Raw genomic sequence first — 22,538 nt, 5'->3', positions numbered from 1 at the left:
ATAATAACTACATTATGACATCATGAAAATACTCAGTGTCCTAGTGACTGTAGCTTCTGAGTATCATGACTATCTGAAACTGTGTACATCACCCAAATTGCCCCCAGAAGGTAATATTTCCAAAAATAAATATTGTAGCATTACACCATCATATCAGCAAAGTGCTTGCAAAATTGGCCAAAAAAAATTGGGTTGGGTGGGGAAAGCCAAACCAGAAACTCCTTGGATTTACCCTCAGGTGCCTATCTTTTCTAAAATTGGCATAATATATACTGTAATAACTAAGGTTTCAATTTAGCAAGGTGTTTAACCATATGTCTGACTTTAGGCATCTGAGCAAAGATAAGCCTGTACTTAAATACCATCCTGTATTTGACCTAAATTAAAAATTATAAATGATTTAAAAAATCATTTTGAATAAATGTCCTACTGGTTGAGATAAATAATTGGAAATTATTCAACACCTCTCAAACAAAATAGATGAATAAGCTTAGGGGGTTGGATAAAATGAGACCTTAATTTACCCCGAGTTTGATTTCTAAATTAAAATATTGGAAGTTGCCAGTAAAAAACAAACCTGTGGTGACCCAATAGATTTATTTCTTCTCACATCTCCGACATATGATCACTGTAGTGCAGTTTCTGGTTAGTTGGGGACTGGGGGGGGTGTTACTATTCTTTGTTTTCTTTGTCATTTACTGTCTTTTATAGATTAAGCTTTCAAGAATGTGTACTTCCAATGTAGTTGTTTCTTTGGGATTTGTCCCTGTGTAAATATTGTTATATCTCTTTTCTGATGTTTGATTTTGAAATGTTTGATTTTTTCTTTTACTATAAAGACTAAGATTTTCAGAGTGAGTTAATTATCGCTAAGGCTGCAGATTTGTCCCAGTATTTTGTGGAGCAAAAAATCAAAAATATATGGAGATATATACCTATCTCATATAACTGTGAAAGTAGGGAAGATTCTCACTAATAATTCACATAACAAGTGGAAGGGTTTTTCACATCTAATAGTGTAAACAGAACAGCTTGTGGTTGAGTTAAGTTTGGACATTTATCTCTTGATGACTGTCAGAGTTCACAATTTACTCTCTGATTAATCAATTGGATATCCTTCCTCTCTCTAATACCCCTCCCCCTTATTCCCCTGTGTAAGAGCACTCTCCCCATTTGAAATATATATAAAATAATGAAGTTGCAGCAGAATTAGAACAGAGTCCAAAAAATCAGATAGCATGCTCCTGGCATTTGCACAGCGTAAGCCATAATGCTTCTTACAATCATTCCTTTGGAATGTTGCAGGCCTTTGTCTTTCCACCAGCCCATTAATCACAAATGTTTTAAGCATGTTTTAAAAATCAAAGGCTGGATCCTAACCTGTTGATCTGCTTGCAGCAGACATCCTCTATGCATAGACCTCTCTCTGCCACTGCAGAGAGATTTCATCAATGTTCTCCCCCCAATCCTTCTCCTCCCACCCCACCCCCCAGTCTAGATGGGAATCTACAGGGAAGTTTTTTTTAAAAAGTCTTGTAATTTCGAGTGTGTGGGGACTGAAGCCACTCACAAAAATTCTTCTCCTAACCCCAGGGAAACATAATGGAGTATACTCCACAAGGCAAACCTTGAAGGGGCCCTCCTGTGAGTTTTCACATGGAAGGGGATAATCCTGAACCAACGTTTTGATGTGAGAGCATAACATTACTTATTTTGCAATCTCCCAACAAACCTACCTGCTATAACCCAATAGTATTTATACCAGAATGACAAAGAATAGATGCCCAGAACTGGTTATTAGACCACAAGGGCAATAGTTTAATTTGAATGATCTTGGCTAGGAAGTGTATGTCATTTGTGCTTTGAATATTATTTCCATTTGTAGTTTGTAATGATTGTACCACAAGCTATAGATGAATGCCTGGCAAACTGAATTATGTAACTGGCAAAAGTGAAGGTTTCCACTGTGTCTTGTCTGTTCACATCTCTCTGAATGATCATATATTAGAACAATGAAGGAAGGATTAATTTAGCTGTAAGTAATCCATATACAGTGAACATCAGTAGCAGAATCATACTGCTATGACCAAGTTATCTGCTAAGGATTATAGCACTGTATATCCTGTATAATTAAACATCACAAATAAATCCTCATGCTGATTAAAGAAATATGCCTTCAGACTCAGAATTCTCTCCTTTTCTATCCACTGAGTTTTTTCAGACTGTCTTAAATGAAGATGTATGCAGCAGCTCTTTGATCTGCCGAGGCCTGTTTGATTCTCCGAATGACTAATGCACCTGAGAATGACAAGGAAAGAGTGCCATCATTTGACAGCTACATCTTACAGCTTTTAGTTCACACTGCAGACTGTTTGACCTACTTACACAGAGAAGAATTACAACAAAAGCTTGAGAAAACACAAAGAATATCATTCCACAAATGGATCTTGTTTTTTCCCCCAAAAAACTGATAATTCATAACAAAGCTACCATAGTATCTATTCAAAAAAGCACTGGGGACAATGTGATTTTGACAGCTATATAAGTGTCACTAATGGAACTGTAAGCTTTAAAATAAAAATAATTATTGCATGCAATTAAATGCTGCCAGCTATAGGCTAGTGTGCCCTTGGCATTCTGGATGGGGTGTGAATGAGCCATGCTGTAGCCCGAATCCCAGAAGGAACTCTGGCTGGCTCATGTAGAATTGCTCCCTAATTGCTCCCTGGAAATATATGCTAACAAAGCAGCTACACAATCATTTCTCAAGGTACAGTGTGTTTCTCCATCCAGACCTGACTAATGCCTGCTCACTCTCCACATTTTGGGAAGCTTGTGTCTGCAGAAGAATAAAGAGGAAGGTAGGCCTCCAGTCCACAGCTACATTGTGGCTGCAGACTGCACAAGGGTGAAAGAGAGAGATGAGACTCTCTTTATAGGTTTTGTGCATCTGTACAGAGTCTAGGAGTGACAACTGTCATCTTGGCCAACACACTGGAGATTGACTAGTGGCTTTCCAGAGCCAAAAGCATGAGGTGCTACAGCTTGAGCTAAAGAGACAATGCTCTAGCGTATGGGTCTGTAAAAACTTGTATTCTCTGTGGATTGACACAGAGGGGAACCTGCAACATATATTCGCCAGTGGGTTATCCAGGTGCAGTCTGACCCTGTGCATTTAAAAGGCTTTAAGTGTAGGAAGCTGTACTGCATAGAATTGGGTGAATTTTTCATCCAAAACTTTTTTGCTGCAAAAAAATGCAGATTTGGTGTGACGAGAACATTTTGTGATTTTTTTTTTTGGTAACATTAGCTCAATTGTTTTAGGCCAAAAGCCCCTAAAAAATTCCAGACACAAAAATATTCCAAACTCAAAACATTTCAGTATGATATTTTTAAATCAATAGTTGAGAAGGGGGAGGGTGGGAACCCAGAGGGACAAAGGATTCCCACCTTATGCAAAAGATACATAAATGGGTGGAACAGAACAAAGGGGCAGCCATCATGAGGAATCCCCTAGCTACCACCTGAGCTGGAACAAGGGCTGTACCAGGGGAAAGGATTGTGCCCAGACTAGGAAGGCATCCAATCTGTGAAAAAGACTTATTGAAACATCTCTCAGGGTGAGATTTTATCTGTACTCAGTTTTATTACTGTATTAGACTTAGATTTGCCTGTTTTATTTAATTTTACTTGGTAATTCACTTTGTTCTGTCTGTTACTACTTGGAACCACTTATATCCTACTTTCTGTATTTAATAAAATCACTTTTTACTTATTAATTAACCCAGAGTATGCCTTAATATCTGGAGTGAGGGGGAAACAGCTGTGCATATCTCTCTATCAGTGTTATAGAGGGCGAACAATTTATGAGTTTACCCTGTGTTATACCTATAAGAAGCACACAAGATCTTTGTAGGGGAGAAGGCAAAAATGCTGCATTTATTGAGAATACAGCTGTTAGCATATGCTTTTCAAATACACACACACACACACAACATGCACCCAGTCCTGCCCGTTGATGTTTATAGTTACCAGTCCAGAGTCTGGATCAATCTAGTGGCCAGCCAGATTGGTCACAGAGGGGAGCCGGGCTCTGCTGGTTACGATCCGATGCTCCAGGAGTGTGGCAAGATGAACCCAAAGTCCCATGGCAAAGCACCATGTTCTTATATGCCTTTTTCTTTGTTGAAGTCTATGGATTTTGCTATGTCAGTTTATGACCTGTTACTCCTTAATTAGTGGTATTTTTTGATGTAAACATTCCAAAACATCTCCGAGGGGGTCATCCTATCCTGCTTTCCATTTAATCAATTGTCCTGTCCTTAGGGGTGCTAGCCTTCACCTAGGGTCATCAATTTGCCCTTCCTTAATTATGGATGTGCAGTGATGGTTCTCTGGTGTCATTAAGTCTCTTCACTCCTTCTTCCTTGATCATCTGGCTATAACAATGGCCTTCATACCTTATCTTTTCCTCATGCATACATTCCTCATCACACAAACAATCTTTTACAGAGACCTTCAAAGGTATACATCAGTTTTTATGTTGAGCAAGAAAAGGCATTGTAAACTAAACCTTGCTAAGTTTCATAACCAAAACAATTCACATTGAGGCCCAGTCCTTCAACATTCCTCTAATCTCCTTAACATAGGCACAATACAAGATCCTGTCTCTTACTTAATAAACCTTACAACAAGAATGCCTAATTTATAATACATATAAGAAACCATAGTAGACATTATAACTTATCCTAAAACAAAAGGGTGACCATAATCAGTCATAAGGATTGTTCTAGTCTGTCCCTGCCCAGGGTCAGTACAGACACTGGTAATCTATCAGATGCATTTCTACCAATGTCCCAGATGGTCATTCTTTTCTGCTATTCAAAAAGGGTGGCTGGTAGGATGAAATCAAATCATACATTAATTCTCATAGTACAATTATAAAATCCTGCTCCTACACCTGTATTAGCTTTATACAGGGTAAAACAGATTTATTTGGGGTTTGGACCCCATTGGGAGTTGGACATCTGAGTGTTAAAGACAGGAACACTTCTGTAAGTTGCTTTCAGTTAAACCTACAGCTGTTAGGGAATGTGGTTCAGACCCTGGGTCTGGGTTTGCAGCAGGCTAGCAGGTCTGGCTCAAACCAGGCAGGGCACTGAAATCCTAAGCTGCCAGGGAAGGAAAGCAGGGGCAAAAGTAGTCTTGGCGCATCAGTTGGCAGTTCTCAAGGGGGTTTCTGTGATCCAACCCATCACAATCTCCAGTTAAAGGACCATTTTACATCCCAGTCTCATCTTGCTGGCTCTAAGTCTACAACATAGAACTGTTTCACATTACAGAAATATTCTACAAATATTTATCAGTCTGCCATGAAATCATATACAGAACTTTGGTCCTGTCTACATAGCTTTCAATCAGCCTCTTAAGCACAACATTATTAAAATAAATTGTGAGCCATTGTAAATACTCTCAAAGGGAAAAATAATTTATTCGATCTTGCCTAGTTCCTTTCCTAAAGCTCCATTTTCCTACCCACTTATAAGGAGGAGTGAAACTGAAGTTGTTAGTCAAGTGGCTAAGATGAGTGTGCAGGAGGAACAGCTGCAATCAGAAGCTATATAGCCTTTGGTGATTCACAGCTTCTCTGAATTTGCACAATGACACCTACGGGTCTGATTACACCCTCTCATATTGAACAGATGGCTGCTTTTCCTGCCCACCAAACCCTTTCCCAGAGCAGTACTGAAACTGAGAACATTGTAAAGGATAAAAGGATGAGATACTTTTCCTATAGTGCTAGTACTTTCTATTCAAAAGTCTGAGTATAACTAAGAAAAACAAATAGAGGTAGATTCTCTCCTGTGACAGAGCTCTGCTTAGTGCAGAAGAGAGATGGGAACATCATGGAGTTTGTTATAGTGCAGGGGTCAGGAATGTTTGGCACGCGGCTCGCCAGGGTAAACACCCTGGCGAGCCGGGCCAGTTTATTTACCTGCTGACGCAGCAGGTTCGGCCAATCGTGGCCCCCACTCGCCACGGTTCGCTGTCCCGGGCCAATGGGGGCAGCGAGAAGCGGCTGAACCTGCCGTGTCAGCAGGTAAATAAACTGGCCCGGCCCGCCAGGGTGCTTACCCTGGCGAGCCGCGTGCCAAACGTTCCCGACCCCTGTTATAGTGTCTTGATTCACAGTGTTGGGCCCAGGTCAGATGCAGCTTAGAACAGCTACTCAAATGCTCTGAGTTGTGCCACTTGAGTAGAGTCTTTAGTGGACCCTACACTAGTGAAGGATTGGAGTAGAAGAGCTCTGCTTTGCCACATCCCCTTCCTGCCGCCTATGCCAGATGTGGGTACCACAGCCCTGAGGCCTAAGTATAGCACACTTGTACTAGCAAGGAGCTCTCCTGCAATGGGAACCCTCTGCTGAGGATTCGTGGCCAAACTGTGGTCCGTTTGCACCACCTGGGTACTGCAAAAGGGCCTTATAATGCAATAGAAAATCTGGCCCATATTCCTGAGTCCAAGCCACCTATGAATAACCTCGGAAGTGCAAATCACACAATGTAGGTGTATATATGAAGGCCAGCATAATCAATTGCTGCTAGTAGACATTATAGTGAGATTTATACCACACTTTGAATAAAGTTAGTAAATGGAACTGACCCATATTGTTGCATATCCTTCTCCTGAAATGCTATTTCATATTTTTAATCAAACTGTAAAAAGGAAAGCATGAGCAAAAAGAAGCAGAGATACTGAGGGAAATGACGTTTGAATTGAAGGATAAGTATCTGTTATGTTGCAAAGTTTGTCCTAGATGGCTTGTTCTCAAATATTTCTAAGACGTTTAATTTTGGGATCCTCCTGTTCTAATCAAAAGTTAAAATTATACTGAACAAACCGTTTGTATTCTCACATTGCTGGTCTATGAACTACCTTAATTAAGGAGAATCATATTCACAACACTGCAGACATGAATCATGTGCCAATGTTGCGATCATTATGGCTAAATATAAAAAATATAGAGTCAAATTCTTCTCTCAGTTACATTAGGGCAAATCTAGAGTAAATCCACTGAAGTTGAAATTTATTCATTTACTTTTTAGACAGATGAATACTACTAGTAATAATTAACAAGTGTCCGTATTTATAGAATAATACTCTCTTAAACACCATATTTTATATTAGCAGTATAGGCCAGTTTTCTGTTATACAAATGCATCTTCATCTGCTCTATCCTTGAATCACAGGCCTGTTATAATATTAAAAAAGCATTATAAAAATACCAAATGTAGATAGATGAACTCTCTCTTCATATGCCATGTAGTGTGTTTGAATGCTGATTTTGCTATCAACACACAATATCTCATATTTTTCTCATACCCACTTAATATCTGATTTCCCTTAAGAACTGTATCCATCCTGGACAGTGATATTATTCATTCTAGTGTAACTACATCATTGAAATTAAAAGACACTGCCATTTGATCAGGGAAAGAAATGGCTATAAGAAAATATATTTTCTGCACTATAAAAATAATTCTTATAATAGAAATTAGTTTAGTTTTTTCTTTAGCATTACTTTTTCGGAGCAACAAAACAGAATAGTACAATGAAACCTATGATTATACCATTCAATCAAGCCATTAAACTAGAAAAGCCCTTCGAATGGAAGCCTATCCATAGAAAGCAGGTAGAAGAGTAACCACTGCAGTGCTGATCCATATGATGGGTGCTGCTATGGGTCTTATCCAGATGTTCTGCTCTTTCCTGCCATCAGTGCTCTAACCCTGGAAGACAGGCTGTACTAAGTGCGGTGCTAAAGCCTGATCTACACTAGGAAATGAGGTCAGTATAACTACGTTGCTCAGGGGTGTGAAAAATCCCCTCCCCTAGCAATGCAGTTAAACCTGACCTAACCCCCCAGTATAGACAACACAGGGTCGAGGGAGAATCCTCCACTCATCCTAGCTACCTTCTCTCAAGGAGGTGGAGTACCTGCACTGATGGGAGAAGACCGCCCATTGCTGTAGGTAGCATCTTCACCGAAGTGCTGCAGCTGCACCACTGCAGTGTTTTAAATGTAGTCAAGCCTGGAGATACAATGATTATGGGCACCATATAAGCATCTGGACAGCTGATGTGAGGAATGACTGAGCTATGTGTATTATTTTTATAAATATCATATGCATCTCAGTTTACCTGACTGCATAGAGCTAAATCAAATGAGGCTTTTAGGGAGAGAAGCAAACAGGAAATGAAATGTGACAGAGATAAGGCTCCTCCAAGGAAAAATGGGGATCACTATTAACAGGGGGATGCCCCTGCCTGGCTCCATCCAAGCCAGCAAGATTTACCCTTCACAGGCTAGAGCCTATTCAATATCCCCTATTCAAAGAGGGATATGAATCTACTAAAGGATCCTGGGCCTAGAAAAAGAAGTGAGTGGGTTGTCAGAAGCAGCTGGATAGGAGTCTGACAAAGAAAGAGCCATAGAAACCACAGCAGGGCAGGACAGGCTGTGTCTCCCAATGCAGAGATGGAGATAACTGGGCTGCAGTGAATTCACCAAAGCTAGGGTTACCATATTTCAGCAAGTAAAAAAGAGGACGGGAGGAGCCCCGCCCCTGTCCTGCCCTAGCCCCGCCCCTGCCCCGCCCCTGCCCCACCCACTTCCCACCCCCCTCAGAACCCCCAACCCTCCCCCCCGCTCCTTGTCCCCTGACTGCCCCCTCTTGGGACCCCTGCCCCTAACTGCCCCCCCAAGACTTCACCCCCTACCTAAGCCTCCCTGCCTCTTGTCCCCTGACTGCTCCCTCCTGAGACCCTCCCCCCCCATCCTAACTGCCCACCTAGGACCCTACCCCCTACCTGTGCCCTGACTGCTCCAACCCTTATCCACACCCCCACCCCCAGACAGACCCCTGGGACTCCCATGCCCCATCCAACCACTCCCCACCCCCTGACAGCCCCCCCCCCCCAGAACTCCCGACCCATCTAAACCCCTCTGCTCCCTGTCCCATTGACTGCTCCGATCCCTCTCCCCACCCCTGCCCCCTGACATCCCCACCCCCAGAACTCCCAAACACCCCCCCCCGCTCCTTGTCCCCTGACTGCCCCCTCCTGGGACCCCTGCTCCTAATTGCCCTCCAGAATCCCACCCCCTACCTAAGCCTCCCTGTTCCTTATCCCCTAACTGCTCCTTCCTAAGACCCCCCCCTACCCGTACCCTGACTGCCCAAAACCTTATCCACACACCTCCCAGAAAGCCCCCCTCCGAACTCCCGACCCCCCGTCTCTTGACTGCCCCCTCCAGAACTTCCCTGCCCCTTCTCCAACCCCCTGGCTCCCTTGTCGTTGGCCTTCGGTTCGCCTAAGGTCTCTCTGAGAGCTTGCTGAGTCTGAGCCGTTCTCCAGCACGCTGGGCAGCAGCGGGGGAGGAGCTCCAGACTGCCGGAGGTGAATGCAGGGAGGGAGGGAGGGAGTGAGCTATGCTGCAGGGGGAGGAGGGACTCTCTCTCGCTGTCGGAGCCCCATGTAAGTGGCACCATCCGGCTGCCCTGTTAGCCACACATGCTCTGCATGGGGGGGGAGGGAGGGAAGTCCGGACATTAACAAATTCCCCCCGGATGCTATTTTTAGTTCAAAAATCCGGACATGTCCGGGGGAATCCGGACGAATGGTAACCCTACCAAAGCTGGCAAAGAAAGGTTAAGGTTTTTGTAAGGGGACATATGCATATCAACCCTTATCATTTTTAGCCTTTGCTTTGTGTACTTTGTACCTTTGCAGGAATGAATAAACAGTGCTTGTTTTGAAGAAGCTGCTTTTGAGTCACTTTAATCAGCTTGCTGGTTGCAGGTCTGTCACGGCTCCTTCCCCACTCTGAACTTTAGGGTACAGATGTGGGGGCCTGCATGAAAACTTCTAAGCTTAACTACCAACTTAGATCTGGTCCGCGGCCACCACTCCCAGTGGGCTAACTCCCTTCCCTGGGTAGCCTTGAGAGACTCTTCCACCAACTCCCTGGTGAACACAGATCCAACCCCTTGGATCTTAAAACCAGGAGAAATTAACCATCCCCTTCCTTTATCCCACCAACTCCTGGTGGATCCAGATACAACCCTCTTGGATCTAAAAACAAGGAAAAATCAATCAGGTTATTAAAAAAGGCTTTTAATTAAAGAAAAATCAGGATGGAAAATAACTTTACAAGGTAATCAAACTTAAAGAGCCCAGAGGAACACCCTCTAGCCTTAGGTTCAAAGTTACAGCAAACAGAGGTAAACACCCTAGCAAAAGGTACATTTACAAGTTGAGAAAACAATCTAACTAAAACTAACACACCTTGCCTGGCTGTACTTACAAGTTTGAAATATGAGAGACTTGTTCAGAAAGATTTGGAGAGCATGGATTGATGTCTGGTCCCTTTTAGTCCCAAGAGCGAACTCCCCCCAAAACAAAGAGCACAAACAAAAGCCTTCCCCCCACCAAGATTTGAAAGTATCTTGTCCTCTTATTGGTCCTTTGGGTCAGGTGTCACACAGGTTACCTGAGCTTCTTAACCCTTTACAGGTAAAAGGATTTCGGAGTCTCTGGCCAGGAGGGATTTTATAGTATTGTACACAGGAGGTTCTGTTACCCTTCCCTTTATAGTTATGACAAGGTCTCTGGAGGAAAAGGTCCCAAATGCAGTTGGGCCTGTCATGTTAACACAATTGGAAAACAGGGAAGCTTCCATCCAATGATCCATTCCTAGAGTGGATGGACCATAGGCTCCCCCACAAGAGAAGTGCAGGAAGCCATTCCTGCCACTGCAGGGGTACAACCAAAGAAGGACTAAAAGGGATCTAAAGAACAACTTCCCCTGTAACCATGAGAGATACATAGTTGAAATCATAGATGAGGATACCATAACACAGTAACAATGTTGCACAGTGATAAATTCAGTTTGTGGTTCAAAGTATTTATCAGCTAAACTCCAAAGTAGAGCCAAAAATTCACCAATCTCTAATTAGACTCATTTTAATAAGAAAAGAAATATTGTCCCACATACAGAAGATAGGCCCTATTCATCTCAAAATTGCCATAAGATCTTTAATTTCCACCTAGACAGTCACCAGACATGGGCACCAGCAGATTCAGTTTTACTCTTCACTTTAGGAATAGAAACTATAAAAGAGTAGCAGCTACATTGCCAAGTTAGCCCTGGATATGGGCCCTGCTTACGCTAGGACTAGAATTCCTCCACAACCTTCTGCTTTTCATCATCTGACAGTTGCTCTTGGGACAATTGCTACTGGACTGTTGGACAAATCTATTCCATATTCTTGATTTAAAATTATGATTCAGAATATGATTTAAACATGAATCTTCTAATATATAAACTGACCTTATTAAAGAGACTTTTAAATTTCCATATAAAATGAGATTTTCCCCCCCTTGTTTGTTTCCTAATTACAGCATTATGCAAAATAAAAATTATACACAATACAGCAAACATGTTCCTTAAATAAATTAGCATAGACTGTTAGCACTGGGTCATTATGGAATCATGATATATTAAGTCTAACGTGCATCATTATTCCCATAAGAAAATGTTTGCTTAATATGCAAAAGTGTGTAAAGCACTCGTACATTAGAAGATTTTTTTGTGCTGTTTGTTTTAGTTAGAAATATGCTGATTACCTAAAACTGATTTAGCCAGCAAATCGGTATGCCTGCAAGTTTGCAGTTAGTTTAGAGATTTCAGTTTTGTCATGTGGGTAGAATGTTTTACACTATAGAGTTTGCTTTTATCGAACTAAATAGAGCTATTGGCTTTTATTGTATACAATATCTGTGTGAATGCACACAGGATTGGAATGGTGAACTTGGAAGAAGCATTAAAGTGTTTTACTCCTTCTCTGAACACCAAACCTTTACCTATTTAACAAATATTTAATATCAGAAAAGAACCTTTCCTCCTTCAGTCTTTTTGTATCTGAAAAAATATTACCACTATGACTGTAAGTTATAACTTATACTGTGTGCCTCATTTCTCTTTCCCTTTCAAATGGCATTCTAATAGACTCACTGAATAGACAAATGGATTCTTAGATTCTGCACCTTCCTTTGTATCGCAAGCCACTTCAAACCACAACAGGAAACTGTTAAATAGAATTTGAATAAATTGAAGTGTGTGAGTGAGTACATGATGTGGAGGCTCCTGGGTTTCTCCCTTTGTTTATCAATACTCTTGTGAATGGATCAAGGTCCATAAAAATCCGTATTTCCTCCCCTTCAGACATGTTTTTCCCCTATTTACACTCCTATTGTTCAGAACACTCAAATTCTTTGTCTCCTTGAAAACTTAGAAGTGGGTGGCAGTGCTAAAAGCTTTTGTCAAGGAGATGACTCACATTTTGTTTTCCTTACTCTAAACTGAATTTAGTACCATATGAAAGAAGGCTGTATAGACAGCGTTGAAGTCTAAGGCCTTGGCTACACTGGGAATTCACAGCGCTGCACTTGCTGCGCTCAGGGGTGTGAAAAAACACCCTCCCCTGAGCGCAGCGCTGTAAAGCGCCAGTGTAATCAGCGTCTGCAGCGCTGCACGCTCGCTCGCAGGGCTGCAAGCTATTCCCCTCGGAGAGGTGGAGTACTTGCAGCGCTGTAGGCGCTGATTACACTGGCGGTTTACAGCGCTGCACTCGCTGCGCTCAGGGGGGGCGGCAGCGCTGTGAATCCGCGAGTGTAGCCAAGGCCTAAATTCCTCTGTCCACAAAATAAACAGCAGTGTCTCCCGACAGAACACTCTACCAATGTGCTACATGCCTGAGCTAGAGAAAATATTTCTCAGAAAGAGAGGGTAATTTGGTCTACATGCTTATTCAGTCTGCAGCCAATTGTAAATAGAAATGGGAAAACTGTTTCAGGCAAAATAAAGACCTTCCTCAAGCTGAACTGATCATGACTTTAAAAAAAAGAGAGAGAGAGAGAGTCCACAACAGTAACATGGACTAAATGATATTCTAATAATCACATTTAGTTACAAAGCTGCGTGAATCACTCAGAACTTTAACAGTATTTGAAATATAATAAAAAATGAAAGTATAATTACTGACTGAAGATAAAACCATGGGCTGACTGACAGGGCCCGCTCTGGCTTTTTTGCTGCCCCAGGCAAAAAAGCCTCCGGCCGCCCCCCTTCCCGCCCCCCTTCCCGCCACCAGCGCAGCAGGGGAGGGCGGCCAGAGCCCCGGGGGGAGGGCGGAGTGCCCGGCCGGGGCTCTGCTCTCCCCGGCGGCCGGAGCCCTGGGAGGAGGGCGGAGTGCCCGGCCATGGCCCCGCTCTCCCCGGCTGCCGGAGCCGGAGCGCCGCACCGCGCCGCCCCCCTCCAGGTGCCGCCCCAAGCACAAGCTTGGTGGGCTGGTGCCTGGAGCCGGCCCTGCTGACTGACTATGTTATTAGGACAAAGATATTGTAAAGTAGTTACTTCCTTAAACATATTTTGGTTAATTTAACAGTGGTATTTTTTTTAATTACAAAATAACCAAATAAAAGTGTACCTTACTAGAATTAGGAAGTCTCCTAAGGAGTTTAGGGCCTGACTCAGCAAGATACTTAAAGCATGTGCATTACTTAAAGCAGGTGAATAGCTCCGTTACCTTGCTAAATCAAGGTTTTGAGTGAAGAACTCTCTGTGTCCTGCTCTAAATCATCAAACTAGTGCTCCTGCTGGGAAATAAAAGTAAAGAGGCAACCTTCAATTGAGAAAGACACCAGCACCATTCACAGTTTTGGAAGTAGTTTTTTTTTTTTTTTAAAGGTGTTTATATATTCTTATCTAGTAAGTTTTATTTATGCTGAGCCATGATCATTGATCATTGCAATTTCACTTTCCAGAGACCTCACCATCTCTCTTTGCCAGACTGTTAAGGCAACTCTCCCCAGCACCAAAGGTGGGAGAGCAGAGAGATATGGGTCATATAATGCTTACATAATGCTATATGTCATCAAGACGCTATCCAAACAATGGACTAGGTTTACCATAGCCAACCTAAGGGAGGATGAATGGACCAGATTGTGCTCCACTGCAGCCCTGTTGGTGAAGTCTGCCTGGGGGATGTAGCGACTATTCCTCTCTGGCTAGTGCTGCCTACTTCGGGGGCTTCACTAGCTTTTCCAGGCCCCTGGCAAGGGGCTGCTTCCTCCTTCCGCTGTTGCTGCTACAACCCCCTTCAGGGTCGACTTTATACAACTGGGGCCCTCATCCCTTGTTCATAGCTGGTGAAACTGCTATGGGCTCTACAATTAAGTCAGTTTTAACTTAAATAGTATTTTCAGTAATCCCCATGCACATCCCTATGATATGGATAAGTACTAATGGTGGCAATGTGTTTCAATTGGCCATATGCCCATTTACAACTGGTGGAGATCATCAATTCAAATCAAACAAGCCACCAAAGAGCTAATGGTTTGGCAGGTGTCTTGTCATTGTCACCAATGTGCTGGATTTTATCTTTTCCCACCCACTTTACCATTGCTCCTGTGCCAGTGAGCAGAGAGGGCTCATAGATATTCTTCCCAATATTGCACCCACAGTGCTGCTGCTTCCACTTCCTAGTGAAATGTGTGGGTGCCAATAAGATGCCAAGGAATATTGCACATGCCACAGAGAGCATGGCTATGTAGCCTATGGGGTATGATCTCCTTTCCCCAATACACGCACACAAGATTGTGTCGAGAAAGTGCATTTTATACCTTTTGACTAGCTTTAGCAAGTGATACTGCACACCAAGACATGATACACTTCTGGGGGCATTGTGTCTGCCCCTGCCTTACCCAGACGTGTGGCATTTATTGAAATAAATGGGAGCCTGATTTTCAGAGGTGCTGAGAAAGAAAGTCAGGCCACTTTAGGTACAGAGTTTGAAGCTTTGGCCAGCATCTCTAATTGGTGTTTTATGTGCTGCTCATTATAACCATCTCTACTTCCCCACCTTAGTGTTTTTCTTAGCTTCAAGAGCCATAATTTAGCCTTTGATTTAGACTTGAAAGCTTCCATATTCCATTTTCAATCCCCTAAGCAATGTGTTCTCCCTCACATTTTCCAACTTCTCTATTGTTATTTTGTAAATCTATTTAATTTGATCATCTTAATTATATGATTATATTCCAGTAGCATTTACGGACACTATCCAAAACAAGATCCTATCAGCAGTGTGAATGGCCCCAGTGAACACTGATGGCCAAAAGAATCCGATCTTGCATACATGGTGCACCAAGAGAGCAGCCACATGGACAATCACTCAAAGAAGAACTTAGTCTTCATATATTTGTAATACATATTTATATTAATTGAGTCAAATGCCATAACAGAAAATGTACTCAATAAAGCTACTCTTCTGGGTGCTGAAAACTTGTGTGAAGAATTTATCTAGACTTTGACTACTAGAACAAAAGACTCAATGTTCAACTGTACAGTCTACAAAGACTAATATTGTAATTACTGAAAGGCAATAGATGAAATTCTGTCCCGGCCTATTCTAAATGAAACAAGATGAAATTTGGCTGGATTACAGGCCTACCTCTAAGACATTTGTACAAAGAGGTATCTAACCTAAGGAAATCTGAAATCAAGTGACTTTCACCTGGGTTTAGATTATGAAAAGTTCTCACAGTGCCAAACAGCATAAGGAATTGACTATCTTCTATAGCATTTACTTTCCTAAAAGGCTATGATATCTCAGCTTTCAGCAACACATTTTCTGTAGGTCAAAATCATGAAGTTCTTATTTGGGGAAAAACTATTAGTTAAATGAAATAGGTATTCTTGAGTAAGAACAGAGTGAAAACTGAGCAAGGACTTCAGAATTTCATCCATTTTTTTTTAAATTTAGAGAACCCAGTAATGTACTATCAACATTCCAACAGCCTCACTGTGTGTGCTGTATATTTAAATATATCAATTTAGCACAAGTAATGAAGAGGAAAAAAGGCAGAGAAATATTTAATGAATCATAGCATTTCCAATAAATGTTGTAATGCCTATAATAGATATCTGTGCTTTAAAAATACTGTTTAACTTTCTTTTAAGTCATGGCACATAAAGTTTAATGACTTTGTTAAAAAAGGAAAAAAATTGATCCTGCATTAGACAGATTACAGAAGAGCAATAATTATAGATTATTATATTATCTTGTAATAGTAAAATGGAATAATACCATTATTCAATAGCCTATAGTTAAGCATACCTGCTCAGTTTAAATTAGCACACATTTTACAATGACACAGGATCTTTATAAATATGTAATTTTATAGTTATTAAACTCCATAAAGCCTACATAAATTATTCACAATTCAATAACCATTGGTAGAGTTTTAGGAGTTCTGGACTGTAAAATTCTCCTTTAAGATTTTTCTACAGTCTGTCACAGTAGCCATTTCCAAGCAGAAAATAATTATGTTGGCAACAATGTTACTCTCCATTTTAGGGAACAGGAATGAACATTTCTTAAAGGAAAGTTGGAACAGTACTTTTAAATTTTAGCATGTCTGATTACATATCAAATTTTAAAAGGAACTTGAAATTATCCATGAATACATTTTAAAATAAAAATGTACATTGGTGCTGGAAATACCTTGCAAGTGACTTTTCATGGTCCTTTTATACTTTACAATCATGTAAATAGTGTATCTTCAAATGTCCTAGAAGGTGAATCTACAGTCTAATTTCCTGCCCCAAACAAGTAAACCATGTTGCAAATATTTTCCCTTCCTTGGGAATAAAGACAGGAGTAAGCACATATCAGAAACAGGCACAATAATCTGACTACCAAACTTCTGTTAAAACATTTTTAAAATAGGCTTTACCAATGATCAGTAAACCAATGGAGAAATACACTGAAAAATATGCTAATTATTTAACCACAGTACCAAATGACATCAGAATATAATGGTCCTTGCTTGTTCCCAGTGTCTGAGCTATGATCAAGCCTAATATCAGTTTAGTATTGATATGACACATATTGGAGGATCGTATCCTATTCTGGGAGTGGGATGCAGTCATATCTAATAGCATTTATCCATTTCAAACTAATATGATCCTGTAAAATATTTGTTATAGGAAAAAACTAGGGATAGAGTATGCCTGGCTTTGTACAGGTGTGTAAGGTGGTTGGTGGAGAAGTTGCATGAAGCATCCCCACACAAGGATCAGACACCATCATAGGGATTGCACTATCCTACTGTGGCATTAGTTTTTCCAAAGGGAGAAAATCCATGCCTACATATAGTAGATCTGGTTAAATGCAGCTGCAAGGTACAGTAAAGCCTTTAGCTGCCCCATGGAGTTCTAAGAGACACTGATATGTGCCTGATAAAGGCACAATGTCTTTAGAATTTCCCACTGGAAAGGAGCTGCACAGTTTGATTTTGGAAGGTATGCTTTATATTGCCCTACAATTATTGGGGAAAAAAATCTCATACACAAATATCTCCTTTTCACTTGTCTCAGGGAAGCTGGAAACAACACTTGAATATTTATGCAATGATAGGTCAACATAAATTCTGATCTTTCCTGGTGTATGCAAACATTAGTTTTTAATTCTAGTCTGACGGCAATGAATCATTGTTTAGCTGCATAATAAACTCTTCTTCCCCCAGCTAGGAATTTAACTTTCACGCATCTCCCTTTGATCTGTGGTTGACTCAGATAAGCTAGCACCATCACAATTTAAATTTCATTAATATGCAGAAGACTTGACTGCAAACAAACCAACACTTCCGTTACTTAGTAACAATGTTCACAAATCATCATAAGTAAAATGAGTGTTTCAATAATTAGTATATTGAACTCAATGTATAGACAAGAATGACCAATGACATTGCAGATACAAACTTACCAATTAATTTAACAGTGCTTGTTTTAGGTTCTCTTTTCAGGCCAGCCACAAGATCCACTGGAATTAATAAAAGGAGAACAATTACTTTCAATGAGCTTGTATAAGGCCCTACAAATATCTAAAGTAAAGATATACTACACTTCCTAAAACAAATTCAAAAGGGAAGTAAAACCCACACTGATGATTCAAAAAAAATAATGCAACATTTACTGCAAATATTTCTATTTTCCTCTTTAATATATTATACAGGGATACACAAGCATCATGTAGTGAGGCAGGCTAATTGTAAATACTGTAACCAAGTGGTTCTCAAACTGTGGGTTTGAGACCCCATTGGGTCATGACCCAATTTTTAATGGGGTCACCAGGGTTGGCGTTTGACTTGCTGGGGCTTGGGGCCAAAACCGAAGCCCGAGCCCCACCGCTTGGAGCCAAAGCCCGAGGGCTTCAGCCCTTGGTGGCGGTGCTCAGGTTACAGGCTCTGCCGCCTGGGACTGAAGCCCTTGAGCTTCAGCTTTGGCCCCCCAGCCCAGGGCAGTGGGGCTGGGGCTTGGGCTTTGCCTCCCCCAGGACGGTCGGACTCAGGCGAGCTCAGGTTTTGTTCCCCCGTCCTGGGGTCATGTAGTAATTTTTTTTGTCAAAAGGGGGTCACGGTGCAATGAAGTTTGAGAACCCCTGTGGTAACCCAAAGTATTCCAAGGTTAATTTTGTTGCTTGTAAAAAAAAAGATCAGAAATTAGATGGAATATATGCAATGTCTCTTTCATATAGTCATACACCCACTTGGTACTTGCATAGAGCTGTTCAAATTCTTCAGGGTTTGTTTCAGGATTTAAAATGATCCAATACCCACACATCTGGTTGGAGGTTTGAGTTTATAGACCTTTAAGTTGTATTAAGTTTACTGAATTCAAATCTCTAAGGGTATGTATACACTGCAGCTTGGGGCAAGTCTTCTAGCCCAGTTAGATAGACTTGCGCTAGCTTGGCTTGAGCTAGGTGCTAAAAATAGCAGTGTGGATGTTGCAGCTCCAGCAGAGACTCAGGTTAGTAACCTGAACCCAGACCAAGAGAGTTGAGTGGGTTTAAGACCCCGAGCTTCTGCCCAAGCCACAATGTCCACACTGCTATTTTTTGTGCACTAGCTTGAGCTGAGCTAGTGAGAGTTTGTGTACGAGAGCTGGGAGGCATGCTCCCTGCTACAGTGCAGACATAAGGGCCTGACATAGTTGGACCCTCCCTACTCTTATTCTTAACAAACCCTGGGACCATTGTCTAGTCTTAGATAACTTTATGGATTCTAGGGGATTACTGGAAAAAGGAATGAAGGTTGGGAGGCTGGCTTATGGGAACCAGTGTTTGCCAGCTTCATATCTCTACCAACAACCTTAGCTCATGATTACTGATATTTTGTGAATCTGGGCTGAGGTCCACGAACACATCAAACTTGAGGCTTGTTTTGAGTCAGTTGGAGGTTTGATATGAATATATCACGCCTCTCTAGTACCTTCATTCTTAACTGTGCATTATAGAACATGTCATCTATTTTCCTTTAAAGAATGCTCCCACAACATCCGCTCTGCCCCAGGCCATGCCTCCACTCTATTCCTCCAAGCCCCCATGCCATCTCTTCCCACTCCCGCTCCTTCCCCTCCCCCCAGCTCCTCCTGCACACCTCTGAACAGCTGATCGCAGTGGTAGGAGGCACTGAGAGGGAGGGGGAGGAGCTGATCCCTGGGGCTGCTGGTGGGTGCTAAGCACCCACTATTTTTTTTTCCATGGGTGCTCCACCCACGGAGTTGGTGCCTATACATGCTCGTATGGTTGAGCCAATCAATGTTGTGTCCTAAGGGACTGTGACATTGTGCAGTCTATATGGTTTTATAAAAACATAATAAGAAGTGAATATAATGTAACTGGAATAGTTTTATAAAAATATGATAAGTGAATATAATGTAACTGGAATATGCTTCATGCAAAAGGTCTCTTGTAAGGTATCCTTACAAAGCTTATAATCTACTGAGTGTGATCATCCTATTTGTATAAATGTATCACTCTTGTATCTAAAACTAGAAATATGAAATACAACTCTGAGGGCCTATTGTAATTATGCAAAGTGTGGGCCATTAATAGTGGTTTGGAATCTTGATGACTCCCATTAACCAGGACCATTGTCTGCAGATGGCTGTGTTTACCTGTTAGTCTTCCTGTATGTGTGTGTGCTGGCAAGTGGGTAATGAAGTCTTGCAGTGACATGTGATCATGTCACCTGACCTGGAATCCATCTTTAACCTGGGTGCTTTTCCAGTGAGGGGGGGTGGAAACCCAGAGGGACAAAGGGTTCCTGCCTTATTCAAAAGATATATAAAGGGGTGGAAGAGAACAGAGGGAGAGAGGAGCCATCATGAAGAATCCCCTAGCTATCATCTGAGCTGGAACAAGGGTTGTACCGGGGGAAAGAATTGTGCCCAGGCCTGGAAGGTGTTCAGTCTGAGAAAAAGCTTACTGAAGCATCTCTGAGGGTGAGATTATCTGTATTTAGTTTGATTAGACATAGATTTGAGCATTTTATTTTACTTGGCTTAGTGACTTATTTTGTTCTGTCTGTTACTACTTGGAACCACTTAAATCCTACTTTCTGTATTTAATAAAATCACTTTTTATTCATTAACTCAGAGTATGTATTAATACCTGGGGGAGCAAACAACTGTGCATATCTCTTTATCAGTGTTATAGAGGGCAAACAATTTATGAGTTTACTCTACATAAGCTTTATGAAGGGTAAAACGGATTTATTTGGCTTTAGACCCCATTGGGAGTTGGGCACCTGAGTGCTAAAGACAAGCACACTTCTGTGAGCTGCTTTCAGGTAAACCTGCAGCTTTGGGGCAAGTTATTCAGACCCTGGGTCTGTGTTGGAGCAGACGGGAGTGTCTGGCTAAGCAAGACAGGGTGCTGGAGTCCTGAGCTGGCAGGGAAAACAGAAGCAGGGGTAGTCTTTGCACATCGGGTGGCAGCTCCCAAGGGGGTTTCTGTGATCCAAGCAGACCCTGGATTCTTCTTTCTTATTCATTATTTGTAATGTATTTGATTAATGTCTTTGAATATAAACTCTATAGATCAGTGGTGGGCAACCTGCAGCCCTCGGGCCTCATGCGACCATCAGAGTGATCTGATTGCGGGCCGCGAGACATTTTGCAGATGTTGAGCATCCGCAGGCATGGTCCCCCACAGCTACCAGTGGCCGTGGTTCACCACTCCCGCCTAATGGGAGCTGCAGGAAGCGGTGGGCTGCAGGGACGTGCTGGCCGCTGCTTCCCACAGCTCCCATTAGCCAGGAACGGTGAACCGCAGCCAGAGGGAGCTGTGGGGGGGCCATGCCCGTGGACAGTCAATGTCAGCAAAATGTCTCATGGCCCACAATCAGATTACCCTGATGGGCCGCATGAGGCCCGTGGGCTGCAGGTTGCCCACCACTGATCTATAGAGTTTATATTCAAAGACATTAATCAAATACATTACAAATAATGAATAAGAAAGAAGAATCCAGGGTCTGCTTGCAGCTATTCCATGGGCAGAAAGAGGGTACGTTGACACTGCAATTAGACACTACAACTGGCCTCTGTCAGCTGACTCAGGCTCACAGGTTCAGGATAAGAGGTTTGTTTAATTGTGAAGTAGACATTCAGGCTTGGGGTAGAGCCTGAGCTCTGGGACCTTCCCCCTTCACAGGGTCCTAGAGCCTTGGCTCCAGCCCAAGCCTGGAAGTCACACTGTTGTTAAAGAGCCCCTTTGTCTGATCCCTGTGAGCCCTAGTCAGCTGGCACAGGCCAGTCATGGGTTTTTAATTGCAGTAAAGACATAGCCAGAGATGCTAAGGTCATCAAATAAATTATTTTTTTGCAAATGATTATCAGTTGTACTAGAAATGAAAGCATATCTGTCATTAGCATTCATTGAAGTCACATATAGGGGTCAAGTGGAAAATGAGCATAGTTCACCATTTAAATTAAATTAAATTAATGGAGATATCCCATCTCCTAGAACTGGAAAGGACCCTGAAAGGTCATTGAGTCCAGCCCCCTGCCTTCACTAGCAGGACCAAGTACTGATTTTGCTCCAGATCCCTAAGTGGCCCCCTCAAGGATTGAACTCACAACCCTGGTTTTAGCAGGCCAATGCTCAAACCACTGAGCTATCACACCCCCCCCCCCCCATGTTGGTACAACCACTTACTTTACTAATGAATTTGGCCCCAGTTATTTTTCTGTCATAGATCTTTTCTCAAAATCTGATGGCAGAGTTTGCTAAACTCAGTAAAAGGCAATAGTACAGGTTATTAATAGATTTTCAGCATGCACATGCATAAAGAGTGGTGCACAGGCAGTAGGAATGGATAGAATTGTGCAATCAGGGCCAAAGTGAAGGCTCTTGAAAAAGGTCTACTAACATAACAGAGGGTCCTGTGGCACCTTTAAGACTAACAGAAGTATTGGGAGCATAAGCTTTCATGGGTAAGAACCTCACTTCTTCAGATGCAAGAAGTGAGGTTCTTTCCCACGAAAGCTTATGCTCCCAATACTTCTGTTAGTCTTAAAGGTGCCACAGGACCCTCTGTTGCTTTTTACAGATTCAGACTAACACGGCTAC

This window comes from Chrysemys picta, chromosome 5 (genome assembly GCF_011386835.1).
Source record: "Chrysemys picta bellii isolate R12L10 chromosome 5, ASM1138683v2, whole genome shotgun sequence".
Classification (NCBI taxonomy): Eukaryota; Metazoa; Chordata; order Testudines; family Emydidae; genus Chrysemys; species Chrysemys picta.
This window is presented reverse-complemented; position numbering follows the sequence as displayed.